Consider the following 9,809-nt stretch of genomic DNA (forward strand, 5'->3'; position numbering starts at 1 on the left):
GGGTACAATACCCTGTTGCATGATATTGTATCACAGTGTGATACGCAACGATGAAACGATGCGTGGAAATTCAGTAAGTGTGTACACACCTTTAGAAAGTGTTCGTGTTGATGATGTCAGTGTGCTGTGTGTATTGGTGGTGATTGTGGTGGTAACTATTGGTGGTGTGTTTGCTTGTTTTGCATCGTGAATATTGATTGATTGACTGGCTGAAAGATTGACGGATTGATGGATAGATTGCCTGTCTAACTAATAGATTCACTGACTGACTGATATTTGGACTGACTGACTGACTGACTGACTGACTGATTAAATGAATAAACTACTAACTAAATGACTGACTATCTAGCTGACTGACTATTTGGCTAACTGACTGAATGGGCAGATGCGGGAACTGGCAGTGGTTGTGGTGGTGGTGGTGGTAGTGGCGGTGGTGGTATTTATATGCTTGTGTGAAGATAGATGGATGAGCGGGTAATTTGATGGGTTGATAGATATGGAAATGGACAGTTGGACAAACAAACAGATAGATGGATAGGCAGGCAGATAGATGAGTCAATGAATTCGTATATAAATAATAATATAGATGTGTATGTAGATAGAAAAAGTCTATATTGCTCTACTTAGTATCCTGTCACCTTGGTTTATTGTCAGAAATACTCGTATATCAGGCGGTAGAAATAGAGAATGAGAAAAATAGTACAGTCTGCCTTTTAAGCACTTTGTTTATTGCCTCGCGGGAGTTGCCAACACTCGCTGTACAACAAGATACAATTTAATATTTCCTTCTTTGACAAATAACAAAAGCTGGACACGATAACGAAGAGGAAGATGTCACAATAACCAATAAATCGACATGTGGTATTTGTATAAGCATAGCGTCTCATTAATAAGAGATTTAGTAACAGATAGTTATCATAAACATATATACATGCGTCCTGTCTTCACAGAAACATTTTGCTACGGCAGTAGGCTTTTAGCGGTGGTGGTGGTGAACACAGTTGTGGCGGTGGGCTATACTGACCCATGCACACCCACACCCACACCCATACCACACACACACACACACACACACACACACACACACACACACACCCAAATAAAGTGAAGTGTTGCTATATTACCGACAGTTTTCAAGAAGCACCAACCACCAGCAGCAAGCCTTCACCCCAACACTCCACACTGCCTAATCTTCGTCTATTAAAGGTATTTATAAGGCTATTCAGTTAAGGTTAGGTTTTCTTTACATATGAGAGTGAAACCAGTACGCAAATATTTTAAAGTAATGGTATAAGGACCATCAAAAAGAGCAAGGCGTCTGTCTGTATTACCCTCTCATATTTGTTTCCTTCATCTACCATAGGCCAAACATGTGTCAGAATGCAGCCACCAGTCTAACATTTCATATAATCTAGTCAAAATTTCTCTCTGTGGCTTAATTTTAGTTTGGTGAGATGATAAAGACTATATATGGATGTCCTGCCGCCACTGTTCCCGGGGTTTTCTCCGGGACGCCTCCCCCCGGCGGTCCCCTAGCCATCACCTTACCCACGCCATCACCCTTCTATCGTCAGCCTGCTGGGTCAAATACTTTTTTTTCGAATATTTCCTGACGGTAATATTGCGCTTCCATGGTATGTTTTTATGGTTTCTATAAATGTTTCGTCGTGTTTGAAGTGTGTTCCGCGCCTGTGCTGGGTAAATATGTGGCGTTTAGTGGTGTTTTATGGCGTATGTTAAAGGCTTTTTAACGCTCAAAATTTCCCACTTGGAGTTTTGGGCTTTTTCATTTCAAGGTATAAGTGGTCCTTTATGGTAACAAAAGAGTGCCTGTCCTCTTTTAAGTGTGAAATCAATCTAATGAGTGAAATATGTGGACTTTGAAATGGTGTTTGGGGCTGTTGTAAAAAGCTCTTATATTTCATTATTTTATTTGCTCACGTTTCTGCTTCTCGGTCTAACTCGCTGTAGAATTCCCTAAAAGATAGCTCAGAGTCCCAGAAGTGTGATAAAATACTAGCCAAGTGAAAATGGCTTGACTTTACAGGACGTTTTAAGAGATTTATGGGTTAAAATGTTTTTGTACTTTTAACGTACTTAATTTAGACCTTTTTTAAAAACCAGTTAAGCTGGAGATATTTTGATATTTTCAAAATTAGTTTAAGTATTTATCACGTCATAAAATAACAAGCATTTGGCCGTGGCTTCGTTTTTTCTAAAAGTCATTTTTGAAATCAAATGATTTACGTAATTTAGCCGAGTCCTCCCTTTCCGTTCTCTTTCCGATGACCAGCATAGCCCCAGGCTGGCGCCGCTTTTCCAAATCCGCAGTTCGTCGATATTTTGCCTAATATCTAGTGATTTCTACGTGTTTTCCCGTGTTTCGAGGTTTAGGTGTGTAGATAATTGTAGCAGGAGGAGGAAGAAAGGAGAAATAAAGGAATATAGGGAGAAAGAAAGGAGAAATGGAGGAGGAAGAGGAGCAGCAGCAAAGCTACAATACTTAAGTCACCCTTCATTTCCTAAATATTTTGTCTAATATTTAACATTTTGATGTCTTTCTAGGCTCAGACGTGTAGATGGAAGGAATAGGAGGAAGAAGACGGAGAAAATATGGACGAGGACGAAGAAGAAATGAGAAATAGAGAAGGAATAGGAGAAGGAGCCAAGGTGTAATATTTAGGCAAGTGTCCTTTTTAATCCTAACGTTGTTTATAATGCATACTATTGGTTTTTGGGATAGATTTGCTTTGTTTTAAGCTTGTTCATTACTGTTGCAGGATGTTTGGAGTGTTATAAGTATGTTTAGGGGGTTCATTTCGTGTATTTTCAGTGTGTGTTAGATCTTTTACATATATTTTACGTATCCTAAGTGTGTGGATTTAGGTGTGTGTGAGTATTAGCATATGTTGAGTGTGGTTTGGGACAACTTTTAGGGGTTAGTTGGTGTTCTGAGTGGGGTTTGGGTTTATTTCGAGTCTTATACATGGTGAGGTGTGTGTGTTAGTGGTCTTTTGGGTGTGTGGGGTGGTTATTTCAGTAAATATTGGGTGTTTCTAGTGAGTTTTGTGTGTTTGGAGGTATTTTAAGCTGTTCCATGGTTTTTTTTAGTGTGTTTTGGGATGTTATTGAGTTTTTTAAGCAGGTTTGGGTGTGTGGTTTTGGTGGGTGTGTGTAAGAGTGAATTAGGTCTATACGAGGATTTTTCAGTATGTTTTGAGGCCATCAACAGGCTAGCTCCGTGTCAATGGGCCCTTATAACAACTGTCCATTATTGATTACCCGCTTCGTTTCCAGGTGACGTCAAGCAGAATGAGGTGGACGTGGCGGAGGCTGTGGGCGGTCAATTCACGGCGCAGGTTACCCACACCTTGCACCACGCTGACTGCCCGCCGCTGTTCACAAAATTCGGGCAAGCCTGTATCTCCGTGTTCTGCCCTGGATATAGGAGTAAAGTAAGTTGTGGTTTTTGTTGTTGTTCTTGTTTTCTGTTAAGATTTGTTTGCTCTCTCTCTCTCTCTCTCTCTCTCTCTCTCTCTCTCTCTCTCTCTCTCTCTTCTCTCTCTTCTTCTTCTTCTCTTCTTCTCTCTTCTTCTTCTTCTTCTTCTTCTTCTTCTTCTTCTTCTTCTTCTTCTTCTTCTTCTTCTTCTTCTTCTTCTTCTTCTTCTTCTTCTACTACTACTACTACTACTACTACTACTACTACCTACTACCGTTCTTTGACGACGCGTTACGTCAGCAGGTTCTCACGCCTGTCCCTTCTTGCATATATTCTGACCTGCTCTGTTTGATGAGGTGACGTGGGGCTAGGCTTACAGTGACATCTGTATGGCTTGTAACTGCTTAGGAGTAACGAGTATGAACTGCTTAGGAGTAACGAGTGTGAACTGCTTAGGGATAACGAGTGTGAACTCCTTAAATAGGACAAGTGTATTGCCACCAGCGGTGGACCGAGGGTAGCTAGGGCAAGGAGGGAGGTAAAGCCGGCAGTCTGTCGGTGGTGAAGCAGCTGTGCATATCCCTTTATACCAGTTTGGATATATACCAGGGACCATTCTTTACACCACATGAACGCCAGAGATTGGTAAGAGTGCTTGTTGTGTTTGTGAAAGCATAGGAGTGTAACTGTATTTTGTATTTTGTGTTTTTTTGTTTTGTTTTTCCCTCATGTAATATTAGTTAGCTACTCGTCTATTTGTTTGTTATGTACTTGTTAATGATTTTATTTATTTATTTTTTTTTTTTTAATTCTGTTTGAGATGGTGAATATGTTGCTAATGCCGTTCGCACGCACGTTCGTGTTCACATGGGACAAGTAAAACACCAAAAGAAAGAACGAGTCTCGATAACCTGGCCTAGTAGCAATACACCACAAGGAAACACCCTTGCCTAACACCCCTGAGTGGGTGTTATATCACTCATCCTCCGTCACTGGTGGTGTGACTTCCACTAGTGTTGAAGGAGAGGAAGGTATGGGACCGATAGCGGAGCGAGAGCAGACCGTACATGTGAATGCACCAGGACCTTGACCAGAGCGAGAGCGGAACCAGAGCATAGCAAGAACGAAGCGAGAACTTAGCGATAGTGTGAATCAAGCCTTAGCCTCAGGAGGTGAGGGGGCTTCGGCGCCGCGTCGAGAGCAAGCTTAGCTAGTGTAGTGTATTGGTGTTCACTGTGTGTGTGTGTGTGTGTGTGTGTGTGTGTGTGTGTGTGTGTGTGTGTCTAGGGATGATATTGGTAACTAGTGTGTGTGTAATGTGTTTTGGGTGAGCTTTTTATATTTTGAGGTGTTGCAGGGTGTTTTGGGTTAGTTTTGGGTGATTTAAGTTGTTTGTGTGTGTGTCAGTTGTGTATGGTGTGTTTTGTGGTGTGGTGTCAGAATTGGTGCATACTGTGTCCTTGTAGTGAATTGTAAGTGCGTTTATTGGTACTATGAGGTTTTTCATGTTGGCAGTATCCAAGGGGATTTGACAAAGCTAAGTTCAATGATTTCAAATTGTTGACCAATATAACAGGTTCGGCAGTGTTCCAAATTGATATGGACAGTAAACTGAACAATTGTTTTTGTATTTTGTAAGCACGATCGACAATTTGGAAGTGATAATTTAGTGGGTAGGTTTGTGTGTGGGTGGGGTTAATTCACAGTACATAAACCGGAAAACATTAAGATGAAAATAATGACAAATATCTAATGCGATTCGCAATGTATATAGAGGTGGATGAAATTGAGCAACCTTGCTTATTGTAGATAACATTAATAAGGACCTTTGACTGTCTGTGTGGGAGTGTAAATTTTGTTGTTTGTCGGTTACTTGTAATTTAAGGAAACACGGAGAGCTAAGATGAACAGCATTGTGGTAACTTACTGCTAGGGTTTCTCTCTCTTAAAACACCATCTAGTCAATCTAAATTTACCTTATGATAGTCTAAACCATGAATAATAGTGATGTTGAAATACAAATCCAGCATTTCACTCACAGAGTGCAATAGTGGCAGAGCTGCAGACGACCCCCGCACGGAAGAGCAACAACAATCTGGCAGTCAGTCAGTCAGTCAGTTCTCCCACAGTGCTGGCAGTTGCATCCCGAACCAGCGCATATGTGACAGCATCAATGATTGCTGCAGTAACGGAGAGGTGAGGAGAAGGCCTTGCTTTTGTCAGTATCTGACATAAGGCTTAACTCATACCCTGAACTCCTTTGTTTCATATAAAAGTTGCAGATTTTCTTAAATTGTATACAGTACAATACAAAATCACAACTTGACAGTACTGAAGCAAATGCCTTTCTTGTGGCAGGATGAGTTTGTGCAGCTGTGTGGGATTGAGGAGTGCCGGGAGAAGAATATCGGGTGTGTGTGAGCCTGTTTACATCAACACTCGAGAGTCATACTACTGCCAGTGCCGGCCATGCAGTGTACAGACTCGTGTCAGAAAGTTCAAGTATGAAGGTGAGGCCTCCCTGAACTGTCAATGTCACTCTATGGTCTGTCTTCTTAAACTTGTCAGTCTTTCACCTCTTCATTTAGCAGCAGCCTAAAGAAGTTAGTGTGGTGTTCAAGGGTACTTTTGTTATTGTTGGCATACATCAACATGCATTTTGTCTCACGAGTATTACTAAGATCAGCGATTTATGGATAGGTTGTTCTTTATGATTAAGTATAATTTAATCTTGCCATATGCATTTGTCATGAGTACTGATATAATTTTTGTAGTTTTCCTCAACGTATTGTTGAATGTGTTCCTGGAATGCGTGTAAATCTATCGTTAAGTTGTAGTAAATCTGTGTTTCTGAGAGCGTAATTCTCCACCCTCAGACATTGACGAGTGCGTGGAGTCGCCCAGATCTTCTCCTGTGGACCATCCCTCAGCAGTATTCGATCCGCCCAGCAGCAGTAACGGTTATGAGAAGGCGGTCATTGAAGTGTCAACTCCCCAAGCTGGCACCGTGGTGGGTGTTGTGCTGGGCTCCCTTGGGGTTCTTTGCCTAGCTGTTGGGGTAAGTCAAATAGTTTTTTACTTCTTTATACTGTGGGTTCTTGCTCTGGTTGTGTTGTGGCTGTGCTGTGGCAAAGATGGCGTAATTAAGCAGTGGGTGAAATTCTTCCAAACTTTAAACAATTCTAAATTGTTCTTGACACACTGAGAATATTCCATTACTATAAAGTTAGCTGACTCATACTTCATACTTTTTTTTTTTAATCTCACCTGCATCATTTTAAGTGTACAGATGCTTGTCAAGTTTCTGAAGATACGTCGACGTGTTATCATCCACGCAAGCTTCCCCAACCCAACCAGTGTACCACAAGACAACAGGTAGGACAGGAGGACAAGAAAAGGGAGTGAGCGGCTGCATGCACTATTGAACGGGACAGCATTACATTCTTCCCACAGTTGTATGACAACACTGAAGCAAGCCCAGAATAAAGTGTTGAGTGACCATGATGTGAGTATTGTGGTTTGTACATTACCCTTTTATCTCCTCGTGTCTCATTTTAAAAGGTTTTGTACTTTCTTGTTATTTATTTTTCAGGACTTAATAATGTTGACGCCATTTCAATGTTGTTCTGTCTATTGTTCCGGGAATCAGTACTACTAACGCTAAAGAAGTGAGGGAAGTGTTTGGAGTGAGCGTGCAAGACGTACAACAGACAACAGACTGCTACTGCCGGTGTAGCCAAAGGAACAAGAGGAGGCAGAGGAGGAGGAGGAAGAAGATGAGGAACAAGAGAGTGATTCTTGGAGACGTACCAATGAAGTTCTGCAGGTTGGCCACAAATCTTCATTACTGGTGTAGTGTATTTCATTGATCATTTGTATATTAGGTGGATAAATTTGCAGATTTTGTAGACAGTTGTAGATGTGAAGTGGGTAAGGTTTTTTGCCATGCCTTATGTACACCAGCAGAAAACCGTGATATGTAGAAGTTGTGATAGGAATATACCGTGTACATATGCATAGAGAATTTAAAAGAGGAGAGTGTAGACCAAGAGAGGAAAGTAACTTCTTTTAGAGATTTCGGTGAAAGTTTTGCTCTAGTGTTAGACATATCAAAGGCTTTTGATAGAGGTTGGCATAAAGCTTTGATTTCCAAACTACCCTCTTACGGCTTCTATACTTTTATCTGCAACTTTATCTTAAGTTTCCTTTCTGACTGTTCTATTGCTGTTGTGGTAGACGGCCACTGTTCTTCTAAATTTATTAATAATGGAGTTCCTCAGGGTTCTGTCTTGTCACCCTCTCTCTTTCTATTATTCATTAATTAACCAAACTTGTCCTATCTACTCCTACGCTGATGATACCACCCTACATCTTTCCACGTCCTTTCAGAGACGACCAATCCGTCAGGAAGTCAAATGATCACGCAGGGATGCCAAAGAACGCCTGACTTCCGATCTTTCTAAGATTTCCGATTGGGGCAGAGAAAATCTTATAGTTTTCAATGCCTCAAAAACTCAATTCCTCGATCTATCAACTCGATACAACCTTTCAGAAAGGTATCCTCCTCTTCTTCAGTGACACTCAACTGTCTCCCTCTTCCACAATGAATATCCTTGGTCTGTCCTTTACTCATAATCTTAACTGGAAACTTCACATCTCATCTCTTGCTAAAAACAGCTTCTTTAAAGTTGCGCGTTCTGAGGCATCTCCGCCAGTTTCTCTTCCCCTTCAATTGCTTACTCTGTATAAGAGCCTTATCTGCACGTGTATGGAGAACTCTTCGCATGTTTGGGGGGTTTCAGTTACAAAGTTTTACTAGATAGGGTGGAATTAAAAGCTTTTCGTCTCATCAACTCCCCTTCTCTGACTAACTATCTTCAGCCTCTTTTTCACCGCCGAAATGTTGAATCTCCTTCTCTTTTATCGTTATTTTCATGCTAACTGTTCTACAGATCTTGCTATCTTCATGCCTCCCCTCGTCCTGCGGCCTCGCTTTACAAGGCTTTCTTCTCATCCCTATTGTGTCCAACTTACCAACGCAAGAGTTAACCAGTACTCTCAATCATTCATCCTTTTAATTGGTAAAATCTGGAACTCCCTACTTGCATCTGTATTTCTGAATTCCTGCGACTTGTCTTCTTTGAAGAGAGAGATATCGAGGCATTTCCTCCCTTGTTTTATCTGACGCTTTTCCACTTTTTAGAGAGTCAGCACTCAAGTGGGCCTTTTTTTTTTATCTTTTCTTTGTTTCTTGCCCTTGGCTGGCGCTCTTCCTACATGAAAAAAAAAAACTCGGGACAAGTCCTCTGCTCATCACTCATCATTCGTCGACGTGTTATCATTGTACCACACGGGCTGGGATTTTCATTGAAGGAAAACTCTCTTCCAAGTCAATTTTACATATATATCAAATAAAGTAAAGTACATTCGAACAAAAAACGATGAAAGTGACGCGGCACTCTGAACCAATAACAGAGAAACACGAGAGGCACCCTCAACACTCTCTCCCCACTTGAATACACCACTTAACTCCACATAATGACACCCTCGATTATATTACCACGAAAACTCCGCTGCCCTGATCACATTACCCACCTGATCAGAGACCCTCGCTCACCGTGACGCGTCCACACCCCACCAATGTCCGAGTAGAGAGTGCCACTCACTCCCTTCATCCGAGATCGCGTCCTTTCCTGCCCCCCACTCAAATCTACTGCCCCGCGTGCCAATTCACGCAATGTTAAATACCCTGCCTTTCTTACTCTATTCCTCTTTATACATGGTGTAGTACACTTCATGCTAACACTAATATTTCTACCATGCACAACATTCCAAAATCCCTACTCATAAAGTTCCTCCGCTCGTATTAATTATGCGTTTGGTACGGCAGTTTTCCTCCTTAGGCCTACAGAGCCACCCACGCAAACCCGATCCACCTTGGCTCTCCTTAATATACCATACTTATCGTTACATCATCCACAATCCATTCCTCAACCCTCTGTACTACAAGACAACAGGCATTGAGGAGGACGCCATTTCAATATTATTCCATCTCTTGTTCCAGGATTCAGTACTACTAACGAGAAAGAAGTGAGGCAAGTTTTTGGAGAGCGTGCATGACATACAACGGACACCAGACTGCTACTACTGCCGGTGTTGCCAAAGGAACAAGAGGAGGAAAAAGGAAGAGGAGAAGAAAAGGGTGATAATTGGAGACGTACCAATGAAGTTCTGAAGGTTGGCCACAGATCTTCATCACTGGTGTAGTGTATTTCATTGACCATTTGTAGATTGGGTTGATAAATTTGTAGAATTTGTAGACAGTTGTAGATATGTAGCGGGTATGGTTTTTTGCAATGCCTTATCTACA

General features: G+C 41.5%; 1 long non-coding RNA gene across 1 annotated transcript; it reads left to right on the forward strand.

Annotated features, from left to right (window-relative positions):
* Nucleotides 1-6,362: 6,362 nt before the first annotated feature.
* On the forward strand, nt 6,363-9,545 carry LOC123502327. Its single transcript, XR_006673943.1, has 4 exons — nt 6,363-6,497; nt 6,722-6,944; nt 7,089-7,265; nt 9,504-9,545. It is a non-coding gene; the product is annotated as an uncharacterized LOC123502327 (long non-coding RNA).
* The last annotated feature ends 264 nt before the right edge of the window (nt 9,546-9,809 follow it).

The sequence above is a fragment of the Portunus trituberculatus genome, chromosome 11 (genome assembly GCF_017591435.1).
Source record: "Portunus trituberculatus isolate SZX2019 chromosome 11, ASM1759143v1, whole genome shotgun sequence".
NCBI classification, from domain to species: Eukaryota; Metazoa; Arthropoda; class Malacostraca; order Decapoda; family Portunidae; genus Portunus; species Portunus trituberculatus.